General features: G+C 44.1%; 1 protein-coding gene across 2 annotated transcripts in view; it reads left to right on the top strand.

Annotated features, from left to right (window-relative positions):
* The window catches only part of LMF1 (lipase maturation factor 1), a 349,536-nt gene that overhangs the window by 108,149 nt on the left and 224,886 nt on the right, over positions 1-16,501 (top strand). The gene's annotated exons all lie outside the window — the stretch shown is intronic.

The following is a 16,501-nucleotide window of genomic DNA, read 5'->3' as shown; positions in this document are numbered from 1 at the left end:
ATCTAAATGAGACTTCCCAGCTCAAAGCAAGTCAGCCTGATTCTGAGAACCCTTATTCACATGAGATGCCTTTACTCATGCAAGTAATCCTATTGACTTTAATGCAACTGTGTGTTGAGAATGCTCAACTGAGGAAGGGTTTATAGGCTTGAGTTATGTTTGTAGAGCCTCTCGAGTGCCTTGAGAACCTTCTCGTTGAAATATGCTATACAAACCATGCCATTATTCATTATTAGGCTTTGAGCATACAAGATAATCTTCATTTTGAGAAATCAATCTCTCTTTATGTATAGTAATGTATAAATAAATTAAAAGAGGGATAAGCATGGACATTGGCACCAAGAACAACCTCAACACGGCTTTAAAGACCACCTTATCTCAAAGTTAAGGCTGTTTGATGCATGTGTAATCTCAGCTATACTTTAAAGGATGGAAATTTGGGCTCTTAAGAAAGCTGGCTTTTGTAGACTGAAAAGCTTTGAAGTCTTATTTGGCAGCGCCCGAGATCAGATGGGAAAGACGAAGCAAACGTAAAGATCTCTGTGCTGGGCTGAACAAAGATTCGGTACGTTTATGACAAAGAAGATATTCTGGCTTGGGTGTACCTAGGTAGATAGATGAAAACATGACAGCAGTCTCGCAGTCTGTGCCATGGAGTCTTCCTGCTGGTGACAGATGGGAGAAATGCTATTAGAAAAATGACTGGAATGACTATCAGCAAGATCGCGGATATATAAGGGAGAGGAAGGGAATTAACTAAAACAGGATGTCCCTGGTGGTTTTCATACTTACTGTGGAAAAGTGGCATTAACAATGAAGTCTGAAATCCAAGTGGAAGTTAGTGCACCATCTCCGAGACTGTGGAAGGGAAAAGGGGGAAGTAGCATCTATAAAATACGTACTGTAAACTAGCAATTAATTTGTAACTAATTGTGCATACGCTCTGCTGGAATGTCAGCATCCTGGAGCAAAGTACTGCAGCAGCCCCCCAGGGCATAGAGGCCCTATCTGGTCAGGTCCAGGCTGAAATGCTGCTCTCCTGTTTACTGTCCAGCTTTTGTGCGGTGTAGTGTGACGTGTGAGCTACCTTGTGCTCTACTCAGAGCTCTGTGGTGGCGATAACTTAAGCCTTCTGGGGACTCATGAAGTCTCCCCCCCTTTACTGTGGCTCATCTGTGTAGTTTCACAGATTTCCCTCCCTTACTTTCTATTTGAGAGACTCGCTCTGTCCTCCTCCAGGAAACTCACCCGTCTGCTCTCCTCCTCCAAGCTCCCATAGCATACGAAACTGGGGCAGGTTGTGGGAAAGGTGGAGGTTGGACACTTGACTCATAACCCTTGGAACTAAGGGACCCAGTCACACGGCTCTGCAGGGGGGCCTCAGATTTGCTTGAACTGACCCTGATGACTCTTGACTGTCAGAGGTGGTGACCTTTGTTGCAAATATCAATGATGTGCGCACTAGAGCTTTCCCCCATCCCTTGTGATTTAGGAACTCGTAACAAGATGCAAAAATGAAACTGCAGTGTAACTAGTTATTTACATTTGTTTCACTCCAAAACCTACTCCAGTTCTGACCTGTACAAACCATGATTTTTTTTTTCAAGTTGCGGAGGAAAGGCCGTAGCGAAGTGGGACATGGGATTGGAAGTTTCTTAAGTGGATGGTATTTTTATTTTAATCAGGTTTAATAGCAGATTGCCTGTGTTTTTGCTTTCTTGCCTCTCTTTTCAAAAGCTTGTAACAAAACTTCTCTCTGCTCTAAGTGTGTTCTGTGACTTCCTGCTGAGAAAATTCCTGTGTAAAGAAACCTTTGAAATGAATCAAGAGAGAGGTGGTTCACAGGTCAGTCAGTTGGTGCAAATAGATTTGAATTTGGAAGCAGAGACTGAAGTTATTTGTTAAATTTCCATCAACCCACACATGGACCTTGAGAAATTTCTTTTTCTCATAAAACTAAAGTGATCCAGAGTGGTTATTTTCTGTCGCCAGCATCCAAGACTGCCAGGAACACACGAATGGCTGTCAAATCAGTTAAAGATGTGAAGAAAACTTGGAATCATTTGTCTGCATAATGAGATGCTAGACATTTGAGAGAGTGGGGGTAACCAGAGAGCAAACCAAAGAAACACACACATGTATGTATGTACTTGCCAATTGGGAATTTTGAATCAAGTTTGGTGTTTTCTTTCCAAGCTCTGGACATGATTTTTTTTTTTTGGGGGGGGGGCTGGGCCTGGCATTCGCTAGCCAACCCCATACAGGAAGCAAGTGTAAAAACAATTACTGCCCTTTAAATTCTGCAATATGCAACAGTTTTCCTGTGCCAGGTTAGACTGGGCAAACCTGTTCAGATAAAACGGTAGCCATGTTATATCTTTACCCACTGCTCAAACCAAAATCAAAAGGAGACTCTTTGGAATTAAAAAAAAAAAAATCCATTAACTATTCTGTCCTTGACTATTTTTCCCCTAACTTGCATGTACCCACTGCACGTTATTGTGCTGGCAGAGTATGAAGAACAGTAAATTACTGCATGCAAGTTTTGTTCAGGTCAGAGTCATTGAGAGAGAGACAGATCTTTGAGAGCTTTTTCTCGTAAGATTTCTAGCCACCCAAACCCCTCACTCTTCTGCGATTCTGCCATCATTTATTTAACTGCAACTTTGCCTTTCCCCAGTTATCTTTTCAGAGACTTTTGTATCACTGGTTTTGTTTGAAGGGACAGTGTGGTAAAGGCAGCTAGCACCCTCCACAGTCTTCCATTTAGCACCCTTGAAAAATCTTGCATCTACACAGCCGTCCTTTTGGCCAACGAGGAAATTGGGGCCCATACAAAGCAAAATCTGAACACCTTTTAATTTCCAATTAAAATGATTATTAAAAAAAACCTGTTTAAAATGGTAGCTTAGAATATGGCTATGGGGACCAGTCTTGCATGCTTCTCCTAGCCAAAGCTGCTCAGTCGCTGGGAGTTTAGCCAGAGGAAGGGTTGTAGAACCAAGACCCGTGCTGAACAAATGCTATCCACAGTTAATAAAGCTCAGTTTGAAAAAAAGGTGAGTTTGAAACCCTCTGCTGTTAAAAATAGCTGTGGATATAGAAAATATCATGCTGTTCATTGCATTGCTTTAGCACTCTTTTATTGTAAGTTGGCAGAGGTTAAGTTTTTCAAAAACTGACTAGAGCAAGGGTGGCCAAACCGCGACTCATGACCCACATGTGGCTCTTTTACAGTTAAAGTGCTTCTGTCCTGCAGCGGGGTGGTGGGACTCGGGGCTTCTGCCCACCAGGGTGGGGGCGGTCTTATGGATTGAGCCCCATCGGAGGCACCTGCAGGGTCTCAGGGCTTCAGGAGGAGTGGGGCTGGAGTCCCAAGCCCCAACAGGTGCCTCCCGCAGGGCAGAAGTCCCATGCCCCGACAGGTGTGCCCCGGCTCTTGAACTTCTGAAGACTGTCGTATGCCGCTTGGAGGGTCAGTAAGTTTGGCCATCCCTGGACTGGAGTGTCTCATGAGGCACACAGTCCGTCCCCGCCCCACAAAGGAGCCCAAGGGAGAGCCAAACCCCCATTTATTTTGAAAGTCTCTGCCGCAACTCTCCCTTAATTTGAGTGGGAGTTGTCTCTCAGAATCTCTTAGATGGCTTTGACTCAGGTGTAACAGGTGTCCTGGCGACGGAGGATTTGCACAGGTTCAGTGCAGAAATAAAGATGAAATATAGTCGACAGCACTGGAGTGTGAATTTTAGAATAGGTTCAGGTACGTGTAGCAAGCATTTGGGAAATAGGGATGAAGGTTCCCAACCTGCTATAAATATCCATCCAAGTTTTATTACAAATTAAATTTCCTGTACTCTCCTTTATAAACCTAGAATGATAACGACTTTAATAGCTGACCAGCATGGTTTACCCATTACTCTGGTGCAGGCAGCCACGGTCTAAGTTATTAAAGTTTACTAAGTGCAATAACATGGTGCTGACTGACCTTTAATGAAATTCTTCGGCGTTGCATAACTGTCCCATGACATCAACGGTTCCAGCCTCTTGAGGTGCTGAGTGTCTCCTGTCAGGTGAGTTGATGGGAGCTGAGAGCATTCAGCATCTAGCAGGACTGGGTCTTGTTGCCTAATCCGCTAGTCCTTTAACTGATCAAATGCAGTCTGTGTGTTTCATGACTCTGTGGCTGTGTGGTGAGAGTTTTTTCTTGCTGCAGAGAACTTCAGTGTGACTAGTATGTTCTGTAGGCCCCTCTGTAGTGGTCAATAATAGATTCCTTATGTTGGAGGGATGCAATTGGAAAACCAAAATATTTCTAAGGGAAAATAGTATTTCCATTGCAGCCTGGGGAGGGATTTAGGGTAGGCTGTAAGAAGCCAGACCCATTCCTGGATTTGACAAGGCCGTACTCGGTAGAGCCAGCCTGGCAAGTCCTACCCGGTATGGTCCCTGGGGGGGCGATTCAACAGCCAGAGTCCTGGAATGTAAGGGTGCCTTGTCCAGGCTCCCATTCTCTAGTCAGACCCCTTGCAAAGTCGAGGAGTGGTGTGGGAGCAGTTTCAGCGGCGCCATGACATCGGAGGGTTCCCTTGTGCAGAAGGTCTTCTCTAGTGGTTGGGTTAAGGTGGTTTTTGGGGGCTCTACCGTACCTCGTTCAATATATCCCATGCCGCTGTGTCGTTACGGGGTATGGGAGGCAAGAACAGTGGGAAACCCGTGAAAAGTAAATGCCAAGGAGTGTTTTAGCAGAGTCTTTACTTTCTCTCTGTGACTTCCTGGAAAGGGTTCATCCGCTAGAATTGCAATCAGCATTTGGCTACAATAAAGCCCTGCAAAGTATATGTTTGGGTGTGTGTATATCGACTGCCTGCATCATCCTGCTGCAAAAGGTAAAGAGACTGTAAATCAGGGGTTTCTGAAGACTTATTAAACCTGTTAGAGGTAAGCCCCCAGGAAGCTCGATAGCAGAGATGCACAAGTTGGCACAAAGGTTCCAATAAAAATTCCTCCATAAAGGCCTCTGAGAGCTTGTCATTGTTAGGCTACACACAACTTGAACAGTTCATAGCTCCTTTCCTGCTTTGAACCACTCTTATTGTATTTCACCGGGGAGATGCTACTGCTTGCACCTGGAATAGGCCCGAAGAAATAATGCTTTATCTCTAGACTTGGAAGGATTCGATTATTTATCGGTAAATGTTGATACACACATGAACCAATGATAAAATGTTTTCATGGATTAATAATAAAAATGTATAGATAGGCAAAGTAAGGAAAATGTTGCTTGAGAATTTATTAGATTAAAAATCCAGTGATTTAGGCCTCTGAATGAGGCTTGTTACAAAGGGGCTAGTGAATGAATAGTAAAAACAGGTGTGGTTTATTGATTTAAAGATATTCACTTGGTATATTTTGACATGATGTTGACAATTTGTGTTTTAATTAGAACTGGCAAGCAATTAAAAAATTAATCATGATTAATCGTGCAATTAAAAAAATTAATTGCGCTGTTAAACAATAATAGAATGCTATTTATGTAAATATTTTGGATGTTTTCCACATTTTCAAATATATTGATTTAAATTCCAACCCAGAATACAAAGTGATAGTTGTTCACTTTATATTTATTTTTTATTATAAATATTTTGCACTGTAAAAATAAAAGTAGTATTTTTCAATTCACTTAATACAAGTACTACTGTAGTGCAATCTCTTTATCATGAAAGATGAACTTACAAATGTAGAATTATGTACAAAAAATAACTGCATTAAAAATAAAACAATGTAAAACTTTAGAGCCTACAAGTCCACTCAGTCCTACTTCTTGTTCAGCCAATCGCTCAGATGAACAAGCTTGTTTACATTTGCAGGAGATAAAGCTGCCCGCTTCTTGTTTACAATGTCACCTGAAAGTGAGACCAGGCATTCACATGGCACTGTTGCTGCCGGTGTTGCAAGACGTGGTAAAGATTCATCTGTCCCTTCCTGCTTCAACCACTATTCCAGAGGACAGGCGTCCATGCTGATGACGGGTTCTGCTCGATAACAATCCAAAGCAGTGCAGACCAACGCGTGTTCATTTTCATCATTTCAGTGAGATGCCACCGGCAGAAGGTTGATTTTCTTTTTTGGCGGTTTGGGTTTTGTAGTTTCCGTATCAGAGTGTTGCTCTTTTAAGGCTTCTGAAAGCATGCTTTGCACCCCATCCCAATCAGATTTTGGAAGGCACTTTAGATTCTTAAATCTTGGGTTGAGTGCTGTAGCTATCTTTAGAAATCTGACATTGGTACCTTCTTTGCGTTTTGTCAAATCTGCAGTGAAAGTGTTCTTAAAATGAACATGTACTGGGTCATCATCCGAGACTGCTAGAACATTAAATATATGGCAAAATGCAGGTAAAACACAGAGTAGGAGGCTTTTTTGACCCTGCAGAGGCCAAGCACAAGATCTTGGAATAGTTCTTAGAACTTCTGAGAACAATGACCTTTGAACAAAAGGATGGGGGCATTATTATTTGCCTAGTGCCAACAGTTTGCTTGGCACTCTGCAGTGCATGAATATAAATACTGTGCCAAGCCCCAATACATTGCAGTCCAAAGGAAAGACACTCTTTCCTATGATATCTTGAGGATCTGGCCTCTCTTTTCTGTACAGAATCGCAAATCTCTTTCCTGGGTTCTTATTGTAACTCCTTTTCTCAGGCCTTAAAGCTTCCAACTTCTCAAATTCCTGTTACCTGGCCTTTAAAAAGCTTGACAGAGTCCATGGCATGGGAATTACAGGCAAATTGTATCTTATCAGCAAGTTTGTTTCCCATGTTTCATTTAAAATGCAAGTCTAGTTCTGTGAATGCTCTGCTCCTTTCTTGTTAATTGTATAATGTATTTTGCCTTATGTGACACATTTGATATAATGCGCCATGAAAAAGTTACATGCACTCTGATACCGCTGAGTTATCTCAGTTCTGTTTCTCACTGTTATCTAGAGAGTAATAACTCTCCAGTTAGTTTTAAAGAGAGCCCTGAGCAAAATAGATGTTGCCCCTGGAGTGACTTCTTACGTCTTGCTTGTTGATATATAAGTAGCAGGCATCTTAGAGCAAAAGATGGAAAGGTCATTAAAAGAAGGATCTAATCCAAGCAAGTGGAAATCAGTGATTGATGATACCTTTAATGTCTCAGTGCCCAAACATATGTACGTTTCCTTCTGGGCTGGGATAATGCGGCTGACAGGCCCTGGAAAGCAAGTTTAACGCGTGAAACCAAAGTTTCCTCCCAGACCATATGTGCACCTGTTCCAGCACAATCTTTGATTTCTGCTCTAATCCAGGCAGGAGCAGAAACATATGCACAAACGTGGACTGAATGAAGGCTTCCCGTGGGTGGGATTGGAGGATTTTATACGTAACAAAAAATTCACGTAAGAATTTCCTCTCTGGTTATTCACCTATTTTGTTCATCATTCATTGATAACAGCTGACCAAGATAAAACATCCTTGTACAAATCTCATCTTCCAAGCAAGTGGAGTTCCCTTGCACAGTCTCGGATTTCTCATCTTGTGATTGACTTTAGGTAACTCACACAAAGTGCAATATTAAAAAATGACTGTACAGTGATCAAGTCTATTCTGCGTAAGAAGTTTGCTGGATTTCAGCCAAGAGCATTTCCTCGTCTGTGGCTCTGTGCTGTGGGTTTGTGACTGTGGCTTCACGTTATGAAGAGTAATGAGGGAAACCCATGAAGAGTTGGATGGTCAGGATCAGACCCTGAATATTCCTGATATGTACAGGAGGATTAATAAGAGCTAGGGTGTGTGCATGAGTGACCACACCTTCCTACGCAGAATGGGGAGATAATGCTGAAGGTGGCTAATTTCCCTTGGGCCACACCTGCAGTGAGTCCTCCAGGAAGTGGGGGCCTGTGCCATCTGTGTGAGGGGGGAGAACTGAGGGGCCTGCAACCCCCAATGTATCCGTATGAGGACTCATCTAAGACTGAATCTGTTCCCTGTTCCACTGACCCCCTCTAGGCTGTGGAACCAGCTTTTAAAAGAGGCAATGGACAGCCCGCCCACTGGAGCTGTGCCGACAGGGAGCACTTCAGGGGGCCAAAGCGGGAATTGTGGGGGACATTAGGGTGCTGCACAGATATCCCTGGTCTCCAGCAGATCCTTGCTGAGATCTGCATTATCTGGGGTCCAAACCCCTGCCTGTTCCTTTTTCTTCCCCAATGGAAACTCACAGAGTTTTCCTCCCCATCCTGCAGTGTTTTCTGTGGAAGTTTTGGCTTGGGGAGGAGAGCAGAAGGGCTCCTCAGCTGCCAGAGCCTTCACCTGTGGAGCTCCCCACCCCAGAGATAAATCCACTTCCCCCACCCCATTCAATTCCCAGACTAGGGGACTTTGCAAAGGATCGCTGGTCGAATACCAGTGACACACAGATGATACCCAGCTCCACATCAGATGCCACCGTCTCTGAAAGCCTGGCTCAGTTCAGCAATCTGATGCAGCACGTCTGGTTGAATCAGATGCAATACATCTGAGAACAGAGAAGCACGTGCCACTTTCATAGCATCACTCTCCGTCAAGGAGACAGCCTGGGTTGTTAGGATAGTCTGCAGCTTTGGTGTCTGCCTGGGCACCTCCTTGCTTCCTGATAACCCAGAGAGCTGCACTAAAAAACACTGGTGGCTGGCCAGGAGACTCTGTTTAACCTTGCTTTGGCCTAGGTGACTCTCACATCCATGCTCTCCAGGCTTGATCGCTGTTATGCACCGTACATAGTTGGATGCTTATGTAGAAGAGCTCTGTGACTCTGAAAATCAGGCCACTTCCATTTAGGCACCTAAATATGGGTTTAGGAGACTAACTGTCGACAACCAAGCTGGAAATTTTAGCCTCAAACGCTCCAGTGACGAGCTCAGTACAAACGTTTCGATATAACATCTCTCTGAGGTTGAAACCAGATGGTCCGCTTTAGTAGGGAGTCTTCTTCTGACTTGCAGTATGGTTTACTTCTTTTGGAGTTTTGTTGGTTTGCTCTTGCTAGCCCTAGCACCATTCCCCTCCTCCCCCAAAGGACAATCTGCCTTCATAATTTCAGGAACATTTGCTTGTTGAAGATCCTCTTGATGCTTTTTGTCAGTAGTATGTTTTCCACTCAGTAGTTTTTCTTTTTCTGAAATAAGGAGTGTGGGACTGATTCCTATATTGTTCAAGAAGCGAGGGTGTGAATTGTGTTTCCAAAGTTTTTTCCTCCAGTGTATTCTGTTTGCCTACTTTTTCCATACTCTGTTTCAGAACAGGGCTCCAGTAACCACACATAATTAATCCACTGCACTTCAAGTGCTCGCACACATGTAAACACTTAAAAACTTTGCGCCAAAACAAAGATCGATGCCCTTAAATCCATGGCAACCTTTCTGTATCAGTCCCTTCAAAGAGCAGATAGGCAACTTGTTCTGTGGTCACTGGGTACCACAGAATTCTGAACTGAAAGAATGAAGGGGTAGGGCGAAAGTTTTGTTATTTGCTCACCCTTGCATGTTCGTTGTTGTTGATCTTGCCAGAACGTATTAACCACACGCTCGAGCGCTTCCCGTAACCACTCACCCCCTCTAATGACTTCCTGAAGGAGAGCGGCCAAGGCTGCAGCATGATTGACTAATGGTAAAGAAAAACAAAGGAGACAATTTTCTGCTTTAAACCGAAACTCAGCGATGTGTGTTGTAAAGCCCAGTGAGGTTAGTTTGCGCTACATCATATTTTGATTTCTTAAAACTGAAGTGTCCTATTCGAAAATTATATTTTTTTAAAAACTCCTGAAAGCTCAATACGTTGAAAGCTTCAAAACCTCACAAAAAGTAGCGTATGGAAGAGGGCACCACTCAAGTGCTGTCCCACTTCAGTGGTTGATAGGCCACAAATGCAAAGCCCCTATAAACATCAAAATGAGCCTATACCTCACTATAATACACCATGGTTTAGCTGAGCACACATTTATTGGTTGTATTACAGTTGCACTTAGAGGACCCAACTGAGAGCAGAGACTGGTTGTGATAGGTGCTGTACAAACACACAATAAGAGACCGTCCCTGCCTTGAAGAGCTTACAAGAGAGATGACACACTAATGATAGGAGGGGAAAACATTGACACAAAGAAGAGTGTGTGTGACTAGCTCAAAGTCACAGTGCAGGTGAGCATCTGAGCTGGAAGCAGAACTCGGGTCTCCAAAGTCTCAGTCCGATGGGTCTGCAGGGGTCCAGTGAAACATGCTGCTTCTCCAAGTAAAGAAAGGTTGTTATTTTACGGTTTGTTTTGGGGTTTTTTTTAAACAGCGAATGTAGATTTTAGAGCGTTGTATGTTTTAAAAGTGAATTCAGAACTTGGGGATAGTTGCATCTTGTTATTCAGCTTCCAAAATTTGATTCTCAGTTTGTACAACAGAAGCTTTTTGGAGAACTAGAAGCTTGGATATTTAAAAGTGACGTATTATTTTGTTCTCTATTGAATTGTCAATAGATATTTAACACAGTTGTTAGAGGGTCTTCTTCCATTCCATCTTCCACATCTTTGGCGATTTAGTTAAAAAGAGGATAAGTCTAAGTCTTGAAGGACTAGACCAGTGGTTTTCAGCCTTTTCCATGCTGCAACCTCCATTTCCACCCCGGTACTCTGATCCCATCTTGGTGGTCCCCCATTTAGCAATAAGAGAGGGATAGGGTGGTCGCAAGCCTGTTTGTAACCTCCAGGTTGAGAACCCCTGGAGCAGTCTGATCTATTTAATCTTTCTAACTATATGGCTCATACACACATAAACCTAGAAGGTAGGAGAAAGACTTCTGAGTGCTTTGTGTTAGTGAGCTTGCTGGGCTCAGAAATATAGTGCAGGAACATTTTGCTTTGCAAAACAGGCCGTTCCCTCTCCTTTTGTGCCTTCCTGTGAATAACAGCACATTTAGTACTTGCAGGGACTTTGTTAACTTTAGACCCAATTCTCCTTTCTCTTACATTGATCTCAAACAGGTGTTTAACTCCAGAGATTTTGGTGGCATTTCTCCAGATTTACACCAGTATAAGTGAAAGGGGGATCAGGCCCGTTCCCTAAGAAATCCTCCCAACAGCCCTGTGAAATATGCAGTGTTATGCCATCTAAAACGTTGGCAGCACCGGCCCTTTGTCTTGGGTAACAGTGCAAAGCAAGCAAGCAGTCACCTCTGGGACGGGGGGTGAAGGTGTCCCTTTACTTCTGGAGGATGAATCTGCATTGAGGCTGGGCTCTGTAGCAAGTAGTGTCCAGGCTTTCCTGGCCTGATCATTGCATCAGGGCCCGAGATGAGTGGGGAGCTGTAAGGGGCAGGAGGTCTTGCCATATACTGTGCTGTCCACCTTCTCGTACTCTTGAATTGCTGTCTGGCTCCAGAGGGTGGATCTTTGTGGTGCAGTCATCCTACAACTTTATTTTAAATCCTTGCCTCTGGTGGCTGCTAATAAAGTTATGCATGAACTCTTTGCGAAGGTCCTAAGAAGGGCGTTTTTGGAGCAAACCTTACTTTGTATGGCATGCCTTGGTTGGGAGGGGAGGCGCAGTTTTGGGTTGGTTCCCCCTACCCCCAAAGATAGAACACGCAAGAAACTTAAAGTAAAATTAAAAAAACAACTTTAAAAAAACCCGCCTCCTACGTGATTCCAAAAGGCATTAGCACTTTCTCACTTCACTTATTGGAGTTTGATTGGCAGCAAGCGCTAGCATGATCTCAAATATTGCTGGCTTTTTAAAAGCATAATTACTTGATTCACTCTACATGTTTTATGTTCCTAATATCCCATTAGCGCGGGGCGTAAAGATGGATGCTTCTTAGGAACATGCAGTGGCAACAGAATTTCAGTCCCTTTGTGTGAGCGAGGAGGTTATTAGGAAACAAGTAATAAAAACAGACATTTATGCAATTGATTTGCTTAAGAAGTGTGCCGTGACTTGAAATTTGCATCGTTTTAACTAAAGCTCTCTCTCGCTTTGGCTGCTAAAGCTGAGGAAGATGCAAAATGTTACACTTGTTTTCACTAGAACTAAAACGGCTGGTCTGTAGAGATGTTTGCCTCTCTTTTGTTCAGCCCTTCAGAAGTTAACCAAAGACGCTAGTGACGTGCCAGAGGGAGAAGGCTTTACTTTCTGCACTGCAGTCTGTTGCTGTGTCGCAGCCGGGTGGTACGCACGGTGATACTCTGTAACAGCAGGCGTGATTTTTAAGGCTTGATAAACATACTGGGCCCTGTGCTCTGAGGGATGCAGCCCATCGCAAATCATTATTGTTCCTACCTTGTGTACACGTCTCCCGCAGCGCAGTCCACTGACATGGGTTTCTAGCTCTTCCACTCCCCGGAGAGCTCTTCGGATCTGTATCCGTGATCAGTTAGGAGCACAGTTAGCTTTATCCCATCCCTGATTGCCCTAGCTACTCTAAATATGACATAACTTTAAGCCTTCTTCTGCTTGGAGTTCATACTCTCATCGTGCTGCTGGTCGGAGAGCTGTTTCTAGCTTAAACAAGTCCATGATAATCCGATGAAGTGAGCTGTAGCTCACGAAAGCTTATGCTCAAATAAATTGGTTAGTCTCTAAGGTGCCATAAGTCCTCCTGTTCTTTTTATGATAACACTGAGCTCTCAATAAGGCCAAATACTCAGCTGTATCCCTTCAATCTGCAGTTTTTGTTTTGTTTTGTTTTTTGAGACAGCAACAATATGCCTTGCAAGCTTCTTTTTATCAGAGCTGAGACAATAATATACAGCTAACAATTCATTCAGCAAACTTTAGCCCCTTTCTCTACACATGGAGGATCTGAAAGCAGATAGCGATGTTCTCTAATTTATTTGTTTTGTGAAACCAGCTGATGTTTTTTGGGAGCGGAGTGGGGTATGGTGAATTGTTGTAATGCAGACAATTATCTCTCACCTCTTAATTTGTTGTTCAAGCCCTGTTGCTCTGTTATGATTGAATAGATAAGTCACATGGTATTATTTCTGCTCCTCCATTAGATGAAAGTATAAGAACTTTCAGCGTGCATATTCATAGTTTCCAAGATTTTAGGAGCACAAGGAGTTGTCTAGTCCAATCTCCTGTATATCACATGCCTTTAATTGCACCCATTTTTCCCTATATGAAATCCAATGACTTAACACATGTAAATTTGCAGATATAAAATTTGGTTTTCACAAATACTTGTGCATACAACTTTGAAAATGTTTTCCTGACTTCGGTCACGATGCTAAAACTCGGTATCCATAAAAAGTGACTACAAAAGAGGCGCAAGCATGGTTACGGCAAATGAATATAACAATTTAAAAGATGCTTGGGGAAAACCTTAAGCAGGGTTCACCCTGTTCAGCTCTTTACAATGGCCTTGGTTGATCAATCATAACAGCTTTGAAATGTAGGAGGCACCTTTGATTTTTCCGCTATGTGGTTTTCCTGCGTTGCATTACCCATAACACTTTCCCGTTTGGTTTCCAATGTGGTGCCACACCTGGGAGGTTGGTTTGGATCAAGCTAAATCTTGGCTCATGAAGGCTGATTCTTTTGACCGTAGACAGAACTTTGATGATTTCCTCAGTGATTAATCAGGTGGGTCACTTCTACTCGTTATGCATTCAACACTGTTCTTCAAGCAAGAGGCAAAATGCCGCTTTACCATTGGCCAGTCAGGTGGAAGATCTAGAAATTTCTCGGGACCTCTTTGGACAGAGTAATGGTGTGGGTGCATCTTGTCTCCAACACGTCGTCTCCTTGATAAAACAGCTTCCAGGGTTGTTTGAACAATCTGAATGGGTAATGAGTTCAGAAATAGCCTGAAAAATTGTCTCTCCTACCAGACCTTGCTGCTTCATTTGTGATCAGTCCAAGGTGCATGTACTGGAGCTCCTTTCGTGTACATGAGAGAGCTCTCTATACAGCCCCCTAGACTCTGGACAACTCTTCCTCCTTGGTCCAGATTTGTTAACCTCCTCTACACACTAAAGCCCATCTTCTCTTTTTCAAGGCGTTGTTGGGATGTTAGTGATAGGTAGATGGAAGGGCTGGAGATGGCAGGAAGATTTAGGTGGGACCTCGTGTTTCTATTTTGGTCAGTGATTGACTAGGTAAGTGATAGTAGGCAAGCAACGAGGATCAAGTTCTTGTGCGCAGAATGTATTAATCAGAAAACATGCAACTGGAACAATGAGTGAACTAAACGTCAGGCTTAAAAACATCAGGCTTCTAACGACACGTTTTAATTTTCGGCATCCCCTAGGGCTCGCCTTGGGCACCAGAGGCAGTAATTAGTACCTTACAGAATGTCTCCACGGGACAGCTTCCGTTGTTACTTATTTCTGCACAAGCCTGCAATAGAAGTGCTGTTATGAAACTGTAAGCCCGTTCGGGGCAGGGATTGGACTGGGCCTAGCATAGGATGAGTGCTACCAGAGGAGTATTAATCATTCAGGTGCCTAGAAAATCAAATGCATGTGATTCTTTAAGTGTTTATGCAGTACCCGCCACTGTAATGTCAGAGTGCCTTTTGCTGCACAAGTGTCCTGTGTCTGTCAGGGACCTTCATAGAATTGGGATGTTACTCTGTCCGTGGAGAATTAACTTAGTTCTAGTGTATCTCTCTCCCTCTTTCCCCAGGTTGTGGAGATATTCTAAGTATGTGTGTAATGTTTTTTATGACTTTATCCACATTGTGTGAGCTGGATCCCTGCTGCAGAAGAAATTAGTGGGGTGTAGTACCTAAGGAGTCATGCCTGGAAGCATAAGCTGGTACAGTTTTATTGCATCACTGTTAAGTTGTAACTGTACAACTGGCATTCTGAGGATTGGTGCTAAAAGCAGCATGGAAATTTCATTACTCATTTATAGCTTACGTTCATCCTGTAAAAACACAGGGCAGGCTCGAAGGCCTGATTGCACAAAAGGAGTTAGGTCCCTAGAAAATCCCTGCGATTGACAAAGCCTGAGCTAGGTGCCTAAGCTCCTATCCAACCAACAGGGAGAGAGATTCACAAAAACCAGCATGTTATGCAGGGAGCCAATGGGAGATTCCAATGACAGGGTATGTGCTAAGCCCTGCCACCATCTTGGTGATAGGTACCTGAGTCTGGGCTGCAGGAAGGCAACTATCTGTGCTTGGGATCCTCAGCTGCACATCCTGTCCTGGCCTTAGGTGCCTGTGCTGGTAGCAAGAAGCCACTCTCTTGCTGGTGCGTGCTCTCTTTCTCGCTGTCTCTGTGTCTCTCTTAGTCATGTGGGCCAGAGAGAGCGAACGCCTGAGCAGGAGGTTGGCTCTCTAGCCTGGTGGTTGGAGCATGCACCTGGGAGGTGGGAGACCCAGGATCCAGTCTCCATGCTGCAATGACTCCCTTTAATTATTTAGCCAGAGCAGCAGCTTCAGTAGGAGAGACTGTGGGAGCCCCACATCAGAATATCCCATAGCCCAGTGGTCAGAGCTCCCTATTCAAATCCCTTCTTCGCCTCCGGTGGAAAGGGAACTTGAACTGCAGTCTCCCACAGCCCAGGTGAGAACTGGGACAAAAGTTACGGGGGAAGTCGTCCCGTCCCATCCCTCCCCCCCGGCTGTTTTGTGTGAACTCACCCGTAGGTGCCCTCTGAGCACACTTGCTGGATTGGATCCCGCACGGGACTTCGGCAGCTGAACACTCATCTTCCCTGGTTTGTAAATTGCTCTGGGACTGAAGCAGGAGATAGGCCTAGAGGGAGGCTGCCGTGCATATACCCAGAGGTGGAAACATAGGTGCTTAGGGAACTTTTACTGCAAAACGTAGGTGCTGAGTGAGGTTAGGCACCTACAAAATTCAGCAGCAGTCTAGTGCATGGCAGTGGGTCTGAAAGCGGGACCTAAGCCCCTAAAACAGGGACTTAAGTGCTCACCCCTTTTGTGCCTAAATGCCTTCAGATTGCCTGGAATATAGAGAAACCGCCCTCACACCTTTTAGGTCTGCCAGCTCAAAGTGGGTTTGTGTGATCCAGGACGAATGCAAGAATTGGCTGCTTGCATATGTCCATGTCACTGCTGGATAGTAGCAAACAGATGGTTCCTTTGGAATTGCACAGCAGTGATTGTCCTGCTAAATGTTTTGCTTTAATCTGTATTGATTTCTGTCATGTCCAGCTAAAGATGTTTCCCCCACCCCCCTGCTGACTATTTTTTTTTTTTTTGAGGGGTGGGGGAACATGTGTACAGCCTGGCATGACCGGTTCACCATGTGAAATGCAATAGGATTCTTTTAAATGCTGTACTTTAAACTCCCCTCCTGTCTGAACGCAGGGCTCTGTGGAGCAAGAAGGGTGTCAGTGTGAATATCTGTCAGAAACTGTGATCAAGGAGAAGGTTAAATGCCTATGGATTCCTGCCTCCTTTGTTTGTGCAAGCCTGCTGGGTTCCTGTTTAAGGGTGACAGGGCAAAGTTCCGCTCGCAACTCTCTTGGGCCGGCTCACTCGTTTTGA

The sequence above is a fragment of the Lepidochelys kempii genome, chromosome 10 (assembly GCF_965140285.1).
Source record: "Lepidochelys kempii isolate rLepKem1 chromosome 10, rLepKem1.hap1, whole genome shotgun sequence".
Lineage (NCBI taxonomy): Eukaryota > Metazoa > Chordata > Testudines > Cheloniidae > Lepidochelys > Lepidochelys kempii.
This window is presented reverse-complemented; position numbering and strand designations above follow the sequence as displayed.